Source organism: Pinus tabuliformis, chromosome 8 (genome assembly GCF_031772625.1).
Source record: "Pinus tabuliformis cultivar Carrire ecotype Pingquan chromosome 8, CPIR1, whole genome shotgun sequence".
Taxonomy (NCBI): Eukaryota; Viridiplantae; Streptophyta; class Pinopsida; order Pinales; family Pinaceae; genus Pinus; species Pinus tabuliformis.
Window position 1 is genome coordinate 182,493,521 of NC_142294.1, and position 13,900 is coordinate 182,507,420.

The following is a 13,900-nucleotide window of genomic DNA, read 5'->3' on the forward strand; positions in this document are numbered from 1 at the left end:
TCTTCCAGATCCCAGTGTCCACCCATTTTTCTAGAAACTGTTGAAAGACAACATATACTACATGCGACAAGCATTAAGTTGAATTGCTCATTGATTATTAGTAATTTACTTAACATCGCCTAGTAAATCTCTTGCAAAACGACTTTCAATGAAGTTCACTTCTTTGCAGAATACTCTCTTGCTCCAAATATAGTAGAACCAATCCTTACATTTGTGCTTCCCATTTTAATCGCTTGTTCGAAGTCTCCTAACATGCCCATTGACAGTTCATATTGATCCTCTGATATTCCAAGAGCTTTACAAACTTCAATTCTGCAACCTGACAATGCCTCAAAATTCTCGAGTCTAGATGAATAGTCTAACTTTCCTATCGTCATCAAGCCTGAGAATTCCAAATTAGGGCACTGAAACTTGACATGTTTTGCATGTTTTGCAAGTTCTGCACATGTTGACTTGTACCCAAAAAAAATAGTGGCCTCCAACCAATACTTGATAAAGCACGATCAATGAAGGTAGTTTGCAACCTTGGAGCTATCCACACTTTCCACCATATACAAGTTGGGTACACCAACTATACCAACCTCTGCCTTGTTGCTTTGAAGGTGCCTAATGAAATGCCATTGGATATTTGTGGGAAGCTCTGGTGCCTTGTCCAGGAGCTCCTGCACATAGTTTTCCTTGAAATGACGATGGCTAGTGTCATAAACTTCCATGATCAGCAACAATGGTTCTGTCTTGCTCACTACAATAACCCTCACTTGAGACGCTTGTCTGTCGGATCTTTCAACAGCTTGTTGGACGCGACGCAAGACAGTGTGCAGAGCCAGGGTTGTTGCACCCTCCAGTGACATTGTTGCTTTCAAAAGAAATGAAAATAATTACTCCACAAGGTCTTGGCTGAAAAGTAAATCTAGGAAATAATATTTGTCTATGAAAATTCCATGGGTCAACACGTCAAAGCTCACCACCCAGTTAAGAAAGTCGTTGTCTCCCTCCCTATTGTCCAATACGTGGAGAAAAATCTTTCGTCCAACAATGGGATCAAAAGGAAAAAAATAAAATAACGTGGCAACCAACATGTACACATGTTATTGCATTTACCAATACATAGACATGATCTATGTTACCAGAAAAGAAAAATGAACAACAGAAAAGCGCCTAATTCAAGTCTCTAGTTTCTAGTGCATTTCTCTCAAGTTCCCAACCAGAAAATGGAAACGGGTGCAAGCAAGAGGTTTCTTGAGCGGTTAAAGCGCCTAATTCAAGTCTCTAGTTTCTAGTGCATTTTTCTCAAGTTCCCAACCAGAAAATGGAAACGGGTGCAAGCAAGAGGTTTCTTGAGCTGTTTGTGAAGTAGCTTTTTTTTGTAAGTTTGGTAGGATTTTTTTCCAGTTTGTGAAGTAATTTTTTTTTAAGCTTGGTAGGACTCTTCTTTTTCACATGTCTACTATTCACCAGGGAGGTAGCACAAGATTTTAACCTAAGACTTCCAGGGTCGCACAAGATTTGAACCTAAAATTTCCAATTCGGTGAGTCTTCATTTCCAAGACCACTGCCACTTGAGTTACCTCAATCGAACTACTAAAAATAACCCTCTTAAAAGCTACTTCTGATAACATAAATCAGGATTGCTAGACACATGTGTAAATCTGCTACAACAATCTCTTCAATCACCTTCTGTTTCATATTTCTCCAAAATCGTCCTTCGACAAGTCGCAGCAACAACCGATGCAGGGCGAGGTTTCTATTCTGAGACGTAATGGAAACCAGGAAATTACTTAGAGGGTTTCTATAACAGCTTTGAGTATGTTCACCTTTTGAACTTATGGCTTTCTTTGGTGTTTATTGCAGGCAGAGGGAGTGTATGCGCAAATTGCTCTGGTTCCAGAAGCTGAGGTAAGATTTTTTGTTCTTGTGGTTGAAAATTCATTGAATAATTAGATCTCGATTGTAGATTCATTGATCCATGAGTGACATCGAGCTTGATGATTTGTGTTTAAATGGCAGCAAAATGAACTGTCCAATGATGTGGTTCCTCCCCTCCACCAAAGCCAAAAAGGATGGTGCATTCATTCTGCGAGACTCTTACTGCCTCGGATGTAAACAACGGTCATCCAAGCTCAGGTATGAGCTTCATCAAGCCAGGATGAGCTTGGGAAAACATGTCTACAGCCTGGGGATGAGCTTCACCAAGCCAGGATGAGCTTCATCAAACCATGCCTACAACCACATTAGAGCAGTTTTAAAGGTGGACCCAGAGTAGTTTCAGTTAAAGTTAGGAGTCTTCTAGTGAGGGGGTGATCTGGAGGTGAGTTTGATGGACTCATCAACTTGAGTTGCAGTGAAACCATCATATGTTGTTGTAAGTATGTTATTCTTTGGTTCTGAGTCCTCTCCTAGCCGAGGATTCAGAAGTGATGTTTGCAACCAGTTACCTAAACTGGATTAGCCAGCCGTTTCAATTCTTTCATATTCATCATATTTTTCTTCCCCTGTAATTGTACCTGCAACAACTACCTTTGCTTGTACTTGTATTGCTAATTCATCTCCAAACATTTTATCTAATTGGTCATCCTCCAGGGCTTTACAGGCTCAATCCTCCTTTGCTACCTTGCTTTGTTTTCTCAATCTATTGTTTTCTCCTACCATCGGTGCACAGTCCTCTTTCGGCCAACCTTCAAATTTGGATTGCTTGAAATCTGATAATGTGCCAATGCTAAGATTCTCTCCAACATATTCAGTTTCTCTGGCTCTAGCTCTAACCCCTTCATACTCATAACCAACAATCAAGACATCTAAGTCACTCTCCTTTGCTTCTGACAGCCTAGATTTTTCCTTAACTATCTTGCCCATGTTTGCAACAGATAAAGCTGGTCCATTTTTCACTATCTCCATCTCTGCCCTGCACTGCTCTTTTGGAGCAATTAGGCACATATTAGCTTTGTTTTCTTCTTTCTCTTCTTTAGGAAACAGTCTCGACTCTTTATGCAAACCTGTAGAGTATTCTTCCTTACTCTCACGAAGAGGGAGGAAGGTTTCCTTGTGCTTCACTATTGTATCAGGCGCTTCCTTAACATCAGTTGCAACTACATTTGCAAAATGAGCACATCCAGTATCTGTAGGGTAGCAATTCGACAATTCCTCTAATTCCTTTTTGATATTTTCCTTGGAGCAACTTGAAGTATCATCACCTTGAAGCCTTCTCTTGGCTTGTTCCATACATGAGTGGAGTAGCAACTGTAGATCTTCTTTCTGTTTGATTTTCTTGATAACTTCCATCTCAGATGCATCACATGTAGCCTTCTGTGTTTCCAGCCTTTCCATGAAGGCATTGTAGGCTTCATTCAACCTTCCTTGATCCTTATACACAATGCTTTGGTGCATGGCATCTCTTATCATCTTCTCCAAGCACATCCTATATGAGGACTGTGTTTCGGACCATCGCCTTTGCTTCTCTACTCTTCTCTTGTGCTTAATCAATATAGATTCCAAATCTTCTAACATCAGACTCTCTGCTTCGTTTTGTTCTTGTAGTTCTTTCAACTCCTTATCTAACTAGAGAATTTCCTCTTCCTTTACATGAACCTCATGCTCTCTAATTTTCTTCAGCCTGTTCTCTTTCTGAACAGCCCTAGACAACATTGACTCCTTATTTGAAAGATCATCTCCTCTATTCTCCTTCTCTAGTTCCCAATCTCCTTTCATTTGTCGATACTTATCCTTGATTTGTACAGTTGATAGGCTCTTAAACAATGGTTTGTGTTCCTTAATTTCCTTGTAGTTACCGGAACCGAATCTGTGGATTGCATGCCACAAAGCTTCTTCTTCTTCCATCGTCCATCTTTTTATACTGGTGTACCAGAAGATACAGGCCAAGCATAATTTTTAGGTCAAGCATAATTTTTAGGTCGCTTTCCATCTAATAACTTTAAAGACTCATCTGTTTGTTTCTAACTTTCTATACGTTAATCATCTTTCAACGTTACTCAGTGCGGCTTTCTACGAATTGACTTTTCCAACTCCATTATTCTTTGGTTTGCGAGCCTTCTCAAATTTCGTTTCTGCAAGCTGACCATCTTTGCTTTGTATTTTCATGGCGGATATTTAAATGAACAGCGAGAACCGCAAGTTAATTTATAAGGTAATTAGTGAATATGAGCACATAATACGTCAAGGATAGCGAGTTTGTCCGTCCTAACAAAGGCCATCAACTCCCGTCCACAACAACGCGAGGGTTTCTGGAACGTCAACTCCGGAAGAAGTGAAACATTCCAAGGATCATCTGTCTTTAACCATTTTCTGCTTTTCTTTTGCGGCGGGTTAAGACTGTCGTAGATCTCCCTCTTCATTTTGTGTGCTTCTTACACAGGTCTACTTCAAGCTTTCTCTGGATCATAGTTGTTTTTGTTTTCAGGGAAGTTTGCGTCTCTAAAACCTCAGAATGCGAATGCAATTTTCTCTGTGAAGAGTTCGAATTAGGCTCATTGAAAACTTTATAGCAGATTTATAGTGGCAGACTTCTCAAGACATCCATTGCAAACTTAAAGAAAATAATCCAGTGCTGCTCAGAGGCGCAAACCATAAAAGGAAGAGAGGATGCACGCTAAGTGTTTGACGAATCAACTGTATAACAACTAAAGTTACAGTCCATGTTTGTGTATTACTTTTATAGGACTTTTGATGGACCTATACATGGACATTAATCAATTCCTTGAAATCTTGTGAGAGGCTCCAGCTTCACCTGAAGTAACAGTGGCGGAAGGTCAAGGGGTACAGCTTGAAACTAGCGTCCATGAAAAAACCATGTAGTTGAAATTTTCATTTTGGATAGCCCAAGTAAAACAAATTTTGCAGAAAATGGAATTTCTAGAAACTGAAAACAACAAGTTTCGTTCTGAAATACACACCCTCTCTACCAGAGTTTCGGAGGTGGAGGGAGATAATTTATCCCTTAAGAAGATATTACATGAAAGCAAAGAGTAGCAAAATCTCCATCCTCCAAATGATACGTTGCATACAGAAATTCTCGAACTTAAAAGCAAGCAGGAAGAAATATGATCCCAACTGGCCACCTTCAAACAAGAAACTGAGACACACATCAATTCTTGGGCACAGGCGGTTCAGGCAAAGGATAAAACTCCTACCCCTCTTGTAGCAATTTAGGAGGTGGTGCAAGCAAAATTTATGGAAGAACGCACCAGATGAGCGAGAGAATTGAATTCATGGTGAGCGATATCCCCTTACCTCACTCCTATTAGGATCCTATGGAAGTGGGGGCTAGGTTCTTTCAGGATACCCTTAGCCTCCTTGATATATCTCTGGACAAAGCTTGGTTGGGCTACGACTCCACTCTCTTCCTCAAGTTTTGGACTGCGTTCGATCGACTCTGCACCCTCAGGGCTAAGCGAAAGTTGTTTTCTCTCCCCAGCAGCATTTTCTTGGATGAGGACCTCACCCGATCACAGGTTGTGGAACTTAAATAATCTAGAGAATAGGTGGCAGCACAACAGGCAGGGAAATGGGCAGTTATCAGGAATCTTCAGGTAGTCATTTGGGACTCCTTCCCACCTGGGTGGGAACCCCGAACTGGAGGTTCCAAATGATAGGCCCACTTGGGGAGACGATAGGGTACAGACATCTCTATCCGTTGTTGGAATGGAAATGGATCTTTTTGGTCATTGTCGGGACTTTTGTATGACGCTCTCGAATCAGCAGACATCCTCTTCGTGACCGAGACTCATGCAAGCCCTGTTCGACCTCTCCCAGATATCACAAGTTACCATTGGTTCTCAGTTTGCAGGCAGGAGACGAGGAGCTCGAGAGGGGTCAGAGGATCAGGTGGAGTTGCTTGTTTGGCTAGTGACTCACTTCGGAACAGGGTATCTGTGGTAGTCAAAGACGAGTTTTCCAGGTTTATGTGGATTCAGATTAACGTCAGAGTCTCTCGTCCGAGGGACATGTACATTGCAGTCTGTTACTTTCTGCCAACCTCTTCACCATTTTCCATCCATAATGGATCAAATGGGGACCCCTTTATATACTTGTAGATTAGCATCACCCAATACTCTGTTATTGGGGAAGTCATCCTCCTAGGTGACTTCAATGCTCGTACTAGAGATATCCAGATCCTTCTCCATGATCGATCAAAGGACGTGTTTTGTACCCAAGGGATAGATCCAGATTCAATTGGGCTTCACCGAATGTCAGATGATGCTTTGGGGCCTACAATAGTTTATGGTAAGCATCTATTGCAGTTGGGGGAATCACAGGAGTTGTTAATTCTAAATGGTCTTCCCTATTTCCCAGATTCTCATTTTTTCACATGTCGACCATATGGTGGAGGTGTGAGTGTAGTTGATTATGTCCTCACTAGCCAGAACTTGCTTCCTTTTATTTGCCATCTCTCGGTCTCCCCCACCCCCCTTGTTGATCATGCACTTCTTTCCTCCTCTCTCCAGTTTGACCCTACCCTTCCACTCCATCCTTCCCGTCAGGGCCCACCCCGAACCACCTTTCGATTTAACGAAGGCAACCCTAACATCTTCTCCTCTACTCTACGCAAGATGCTCCCATCAAAAACCCAATTCTCCTTGCTTGATTTTACTTCCACTAAATACACCCGTCTTTCATCTGCCATTTGGGAAGCCACACTGAAATCCTTCCCTCACTCCACATGTTCCACTTTCACCTCCCGAAAAGTTGGATCTTGCCCCATGAACAAATGGTACGATGATGAATGCAAGACTCTACATCAAGAACTTCGATATGCTTTCACCCACTCTCAACCCTTCTACCCTTCGTCGCAATAAACAATTCTTTGTCTCTCATAGAAGATGGAAACTTTCTACTCTCCTTGCCCACTCCTTTAAACAATTATGGCATACCATCCTTCCCCGATACTCCCCTCTTCCATCTGACCTCGACCCTACATCCATGTTCTCTCACACTTCCAACCTTTATGATATTTCGGGGCAGGGCCAAGTTCATGTTACCTGCCCACCCCCTTCCTGATACCTATTCTCAGAGAAAGATATTAGAGAGGCCATTTGGGTGATGAACAACAGCAAAGCAACCGATGAGGAAGGCTACCAAGCAGAGTTCTTTAAACACAATTTCCATGCTTTGGTTAATTACATGGTTGATCTCTTCAACCATGTAGTTCGTGAAGGTTTTCCATCGGCATGGTCACACCACATCATCCATCTGATCCACAAATCAGGCTCCAGCTCAAATCCTAATAACTACAGAACGATCATGGTGGGCCACACATTCTCAAAGTTGTATGCTATTGTTCTACATAGGAAGCTCTCCAGTGACCTTGAGCAGAGACAACTCAGAGCTAGGGGATGGGCAGGTTTTCGACCAGCTCATGAGACCATTGACCATATATTCACCCTTCATGTCGTGATTGAGGAGGCACGCCATCACTCTTCGAAAGTCTACTGTTGTTTCGTAGATTTTCGGAAAGCTTTTGACTCTGTTCTGAGAGAATCCTTACTCCAGAGACTCAGAGATATTGGCATCTCAACGACCCTATTGACAGTTATTACACGCCTATATGAGTTCGTCCTTGGCTGTCTTCGTATGGTTCATGGGATGTCTGATTTCATCCGAAGCACTATTGGGGTTAAACAGGGTTGTCCATTGTCCCCTACCATGTTTGGGATCTATATTGATGAGTTGGAGGCTCTCCTACACGATCATATTCAGGACACTGATGGTTTTCTTCTTCACCAGGTCATAATATCTATTCTACTCTTTGCTGATGATGTGGTCCTCCTCCCCTCAACTCCAGAAGGATTACAAAGGCAGTTGGATGCCTTAGCGTTGTTTTGTGATCTTTGACATTTGACAATGAACCTGGGTAAAACCAAGGTTATGATCTTCAATGGGGTGAAGAAAACTTCGAACCTTCACTTCTTATTCAGAGGGGAGGAGGTTGAGATCACCAGCATGTATATGTACTTGGGGGTGAAATTCTCAAGTCCCCGCTTTAGTTTGCGACCAACTCTTCAACCTTGGATCAACAAAGGATATGGATCCTTAGCCCTTCTCGAGAGACAGTGCTTTCGACATCACTTCCGGGACATCTCGTCCAAGATGAGCCTCATGGACACCTTGATTCGTCCCACTGTTCTATATGGATCAAAGATTTGGGGGCCATCTTTACTTGAGTCGAATTGGCCTTCAATTGAGAGAGTCCAAATTCTTCTTCTTCGTTGCATCATTAGATGCAAACAGACAATACCTCAACACATCATCCTTACAGAGTTTGGAGCTCAACCCTTTCGGCTTGAGACGGTCTTCAGTTTGGTCTCATTCTTGCATCGTATTCAAGGATTTGTAGACTCGATAAAGAGTAGGGATTGTTAACCTTACTTGGCATATTTCTCTTCTGAGAATATTTCTCATTCTACCCCCTTGGGCCAGGCTAGATGTTGGTTTACAGGAGTTTCAGATCTCATAGATTCAGTGGGCAATCAGTTGGATCGTCTCCCTCCTTTATGATATTCCTTGGATGCTCCTGGTCATATTCTACGTATTAGACAAGAGTTGAGCAAGATCATCAGGGAGGACATCTATAGGCAGTTCGTCTAGGTCACCTGGGTCAATCCTCCGAGAGGGTTGCGCCCAAAGATGGCCTTCTACATTGAGCACTTCTTGGAGTTAAGAGATGGGCTCATTATTCAACTCCAATATACGTTTCAGCACTGGATGCATGCTCTTCACATTCCTCTAGGCCAGTTCAGAGTAGGTTCTCATAGACTTTGGCTAGAGATGAACCACCAGATTGATATGCCAGACAAAATCTGTCAAGTATGTCATTTACAGGAAGTAGAGACCAAGGTGCACTTCATTTTTGGATGCCCTATCTACTATGATATCATAGGAAGGTCCCATTGCTTGTTCAGAGACTCTCAGAGCCTCACAGACTTTTTCAGGTATCCTGATCAAAGATGTTTGGCCCTATATATGTAGGACGCTCTCAGGTTCCGAGTACATATTCGTCAGCCTCCCATCAAACCAGACCCCACATAGAGGATCACGACATTTTTCAGGGTACTACCTTGAGACAGGGGCTCAAAGAGAATGATTGATACTGTTTCATATCCAAACTCTAGACCAGTGAGGATCCGTGGGACCTCACCCCACCACACGAGACCTCAGCAGTTAAACCATCTCAGATTTTTCCCTAGGAGACAAACTAGGTCCTCTAGACCTCAGCAGTGCACAAACTCCCCTAGACAACGAGTTAGTGGACAATCTGTACCTCCCACTGACCCTTCATCAGGCCAACACACTTTGTGGAATTTTTTTCAGTGCTCTTCAGTTAGTCACGGATGTTAGGAGAGATGGATCTGATCCTCTTCGTCAGGGCATTCCATACATTGTATCTTTTATGTTCCTGCATTGTACCTTTTATATTCATGCATTGTATTTTTTTATAGGAAACCGTTTGGTTCCCCTGCATTTTATGGACATCATTGTACTCAACAATCCCTTTGACCTACTTTGTGATCATTAGTTGGCCATAAATATAATTATCTTATCTTATCTTATATTATACTATAATTATAGCAATTGGGGTGACCCCAAACTAGCTCTTTCTTTGGTGGAAAGAAGGCGGCCAAGAATGACAATATGCAACCAAAAATTCATTCAATGGTTTGTTTTCCCTTGCAAAAAAGAACAAAGAAAATTCCCTCTGCCTAAAATCTGAATTTTTTGAGGCAAATATAGACAAAATCTAGTTGACTGAAACTCCAAGCTGTAGATCCCACCATGGTACAAGGAATTCTAGTTTATTATACTTCCTCAGATTCACTTGCCATTGCACCAACCTCAGATTGTTGGGCACTGTTTTCCTCCCTCTCGAATGAGTAAACCAGGGATCAACCTGCCAAGCAGACAGGGAAGCACGATCTGCATTAATCTACAGTATATTTCCATAGGGATCTATTCTGAACTTAGTTGGATCAAATCCTACATTTCCCATGATCAAGTTACTTCCACAAACAATTTGCATATCTTCTAGCACTTGAAGGATCTCTCTCTTCCAATTCAGTGATTGGGAATAGCTCATTAAACTCCTTCATTTTCACCATATCTTCAAGTTGCAATGTATAAGGGATAAATCGCTGGGGAGGTCCCTCTATGTATGGTGTGATGAGATCCCACATCTGAATATTAGCATTCCTGCAGAGTTTGGCATAACCCCTTGGATAACCCAATTCAGGATCCACTCTTCTTCCTTCTTTTGTCAACACTTGTTTTGCAAACATGGTGCGCTACCTTGCCTTCAATTCCTAATTTTTTGAGCTGATATATACAACGGCCAAGAATGATTCAGTAAGAAAGGACCCTACAAAGTTGGACTTTGGGACAGTTTGAAGAAGCACGACCAAGAATGATTCAATTAGAAAGGACCCTACAAATCCGGACTTTGGGGCAGTTTGAAGAAGCACGTTTGTTTCATTTATTGTGGCGATTTCGGTTGGACTGGTGGCTGAGGCACTGGCGCACGACATAATGCTCTTCATAGTCGTGCGAGTGGTGACCCGCGTGACTTTTCCAAGTGTTTTTATTAGAGACTTTTCCACATGTCAGATATTGATTAATTATAGTAAGGGGATGAAAATAAATCAATCTTCACGGACTTCGAACAACAATCTTCCACGTGTTAGTTTTTTAATTAGATAAAGGAGGGCGAAAATGAAAGTTGGTGATTGGGTGGAGTGAGCAAAAGGGTGAACAATGTTTTCTCACCCCAACCTCGCAGAGAAAACGCCTTTCGGCGTAATTATCTAATTGTATTATATTATTAAATGTGGTTATTATGGTATTTTCCAATTTTTATATGTTATTCGAACGTTGATGGAAATATATTAATCACAATGTCTTATTTAGTTCTACTCTCAATTAATATTAATGCAAATTTCAAAATTTAGAATTAAAGTTGGGAGGATGAAAATATTTGGGATTCTTAACGCAAAGATGTTGTAATATCTTGTTGTCTCGTTATGTAAACATTCTAATTTGGTTAAAGGAGTTTAAATCTATTTTAACTTTGGAACTACCAAACACCTAGATCTATTTTAATCTCTTGGAATGCAAACCTGTTTAGAGTGAAAGGAGATTTGGTCTCTCTTGACACTTGGTAGATCCGGAGTTAAGATGGATTTAGGCTTTTTTAATTTCCCCTTTTAATAGGCTATATTCCACATGAATACCATGGGTCATTTTTATTTTATATTTATAGGTTTTTTATTTTATTTTTTTAATCTTATTTTGTCATTATTAAAAGGTTTATATTTGAAGAGACAAAGCAAAATATGAGTGCCAAAGAAGGCTTTTGCAACCAACTGTCTCAAGATAGTATCCTAATTTATAATGAAGGATCCACAAGGTAGGTTATAGTCGTTGCAAATACTATAAAAAATGGCTCCAATGTTGTGATTATGAATGGTGAAAGGATTAACATAGCAAGGAGGAAGCACATGAGACTTTTGATAAATATTGTTTTTTATCAGGGCAAGGGTAAAGATACAGTTGGGATGGAAGATGAAGACTGACAACAATACAAGAACAATGAGCAAGAACAATGATAATGATGAAGAGACAATAATGGTCTCGCAACTTTTGGAGGGGAAGATAAAGAGTTTGAATGAAAAGTTGTGCTTGATGCTTTTAGACAATATTTCCAAAGATAATTTGGTGAAGCAACGTCCCAAAGTAGCGGATGAAGTTGTGTCAGGTTGGGAGAACGCTAAAATAGAAATAATGGCTTTAAAGCAACAATTTGACAGCATAACACAACAAAAGCTTTCATTTGAAGTCCAAGCTCTCTTTGGGGACTCTCAATAATATAAACATGGCCTTCCTGCTCCTTCCCTTAGCCATTTTAGTGAAAATTGAGTGCTTGTATAAGGGACATAGCAATGATGAAGAAATTGACAATGTTACAAATGATGACATTAATATTTTATGAGTATATTGTTGCAGGAAGTCGTTTGAAAGAATCCCGTTGGGGAAGATTGTGACACCCCTGGTACATTCTCCCTTGATTTTTGGTAATGTAAAAATACTTCGAATTATAAATGAGTATTTTTTTATGTAATGGCCTGAAGAGTGGGACCACATGTCCATGATCGAAGAGGGAAGAGGAAAGATAAACCCAGGTGGGGTAAGTTGGCACCTTTAATTAATTTATGGTGCAAATAATAAGGAAAAAAAAAAAGAGGAAGAGTCCTATTAGCTTTGTTGTTCAAAAGAATCAAAAATGGATTCAAACACTCTCAAAGGCTGCAAACACACTTATAATCATGCCAAAGGATCCATTGATGCTGTTGAAATCCTCAAATTGTGGCTAAAAGCTGCCCACCGATCAAAAAAGTTGCAAGAGAAAAGCCCCTTGGAAGGCAGAAATACACTATCGGGAGGCGGAAATACCCCAAAAACTATGTAAAAACCAAGATTACAGGCTTAAGGCTCCGCTTCAATCTCAGCCGTTGGATCTGGCCGATCAACGGTCCAGATCGCGTCGGCATATCGCAATGGAGGACTTACCAAAGGGGCCTTATTATGCGCCGACGAGCGATCGCCGATATCGCATCGGCGTATCGCTATCGGCACTTCCAATGGAGCATGGGCCTTTTATGTTCCGATCCGACGGGCCGGACCCGATATATGCACAACACTCCATTTCATATTTTTCAAGTCCGCGCCCATAGCGTTTTCAATGTATTTTGTGTATTTTCTTTGCATAAAGAAAATACAAAGGGAAGCCTGTGGCAAGCGCCGATTGCGATGGGATTTCGGATCCAAAAGGGTTATAAAGGTCAAATATATATATTTCAAATCCGCCAAAGCCAATTTTTCATGGTTTGCGGCAGTTTTGCAGGTATTTGTCAAATATTAAAAAACAAGGGAGGGGCCTGTTTTAACGTGAGGTGCGAGCCAAAGGCGGACCCGATAGTGAATAGACTATGCCTGAGCCTTTTAAAAGTCAACATGGAAGCAGTGATGGGCGGGAATGCATGGTTTGGGCATCGTTTCACTATTTTTAAACCAAAGCAGTCATGATAGAGTCGTTTAATGATTTAGCAGCAGCATTTAATCAGCAGTATGGCCGAGGAGGAAACAGGACACCACAGATCCAGACAGAGCATTCAATGGTTATGGGTTTCATCCATATTCCATTCCACTTGCCCAAGGAGGACCGCAGAGAGCCAGAGAGGGTCAAATCTATTTAAAACTCAGACAGATTTGTATCAGAGGCCCATTTCTGAATATGAATATGGTTGGTGGCCATTTATGGGCTCCTCCACGCATTGTTTAACAGAGATATTTTGTATTGTAACACTATATATACTCAGAACTGAGATGTAATCCGATTGATGAGTGTTAGATGAAGAGAACCCTGTTGTAAGGTTCAACTTCTGGAGACTGCAACTACTTTGTAACCTGCAGCTTCTGGTCTTCATTTCTAGCTAATACAAGTTTCTTTTGCTGTTTATTGCTCACTTTCCACTTCTCTTTCTTGTTCCAGGTTGTGCCTGTTTTCATTTGTTCTATTGCTGTGAATGTTTAGCATCATAGGGGCTGTCATCCCACCTCTGTGTTAGGATTTAGCATGTATCATAGAACATGTGTGCAGGTTTCTGTTGTTTAATGCATAGAGAGCTGTCATCCTGTCTGTGCATTAGAAACTAGATTTACAGACCTCTTAACTGGTTGCAGCCGGTCATCACAGGGTCCTATGCATCTGCTAGTGTGGTCAGTCTTCTCCATTGTCACCTTATCCTCAAACTGTGAGTAATAGGTGGTTAAAAGCCTTGTAGTCTGGGGGTGTTCACCCATGTCTGGGGTCAATCATAGTAGAAGTGGTTATCTGGCTTGA

The 13,900-nt window shown here is 41.3% G+C and overlaps 2 pseudogenes; one reads left to right on the plus strand and one right to left on the minus strand.

Moving 5' to 3' along the window:
- Positions 1-155: 155 nt before the first annotated feature.
- Positions 156-857, minus strand: LOC149234727 (uncharacterized; annotated as a pseudogene).
- A 10,732-nt stretch (positions 858-11,589) lies between these two features.
- Positions 11,590-13,900, plus strand: part of LOC149234728 (alpha-mannosidase At3g26720-like) — a 57,613-nt pseudogene continuing 55,302 nt past the window's right edge.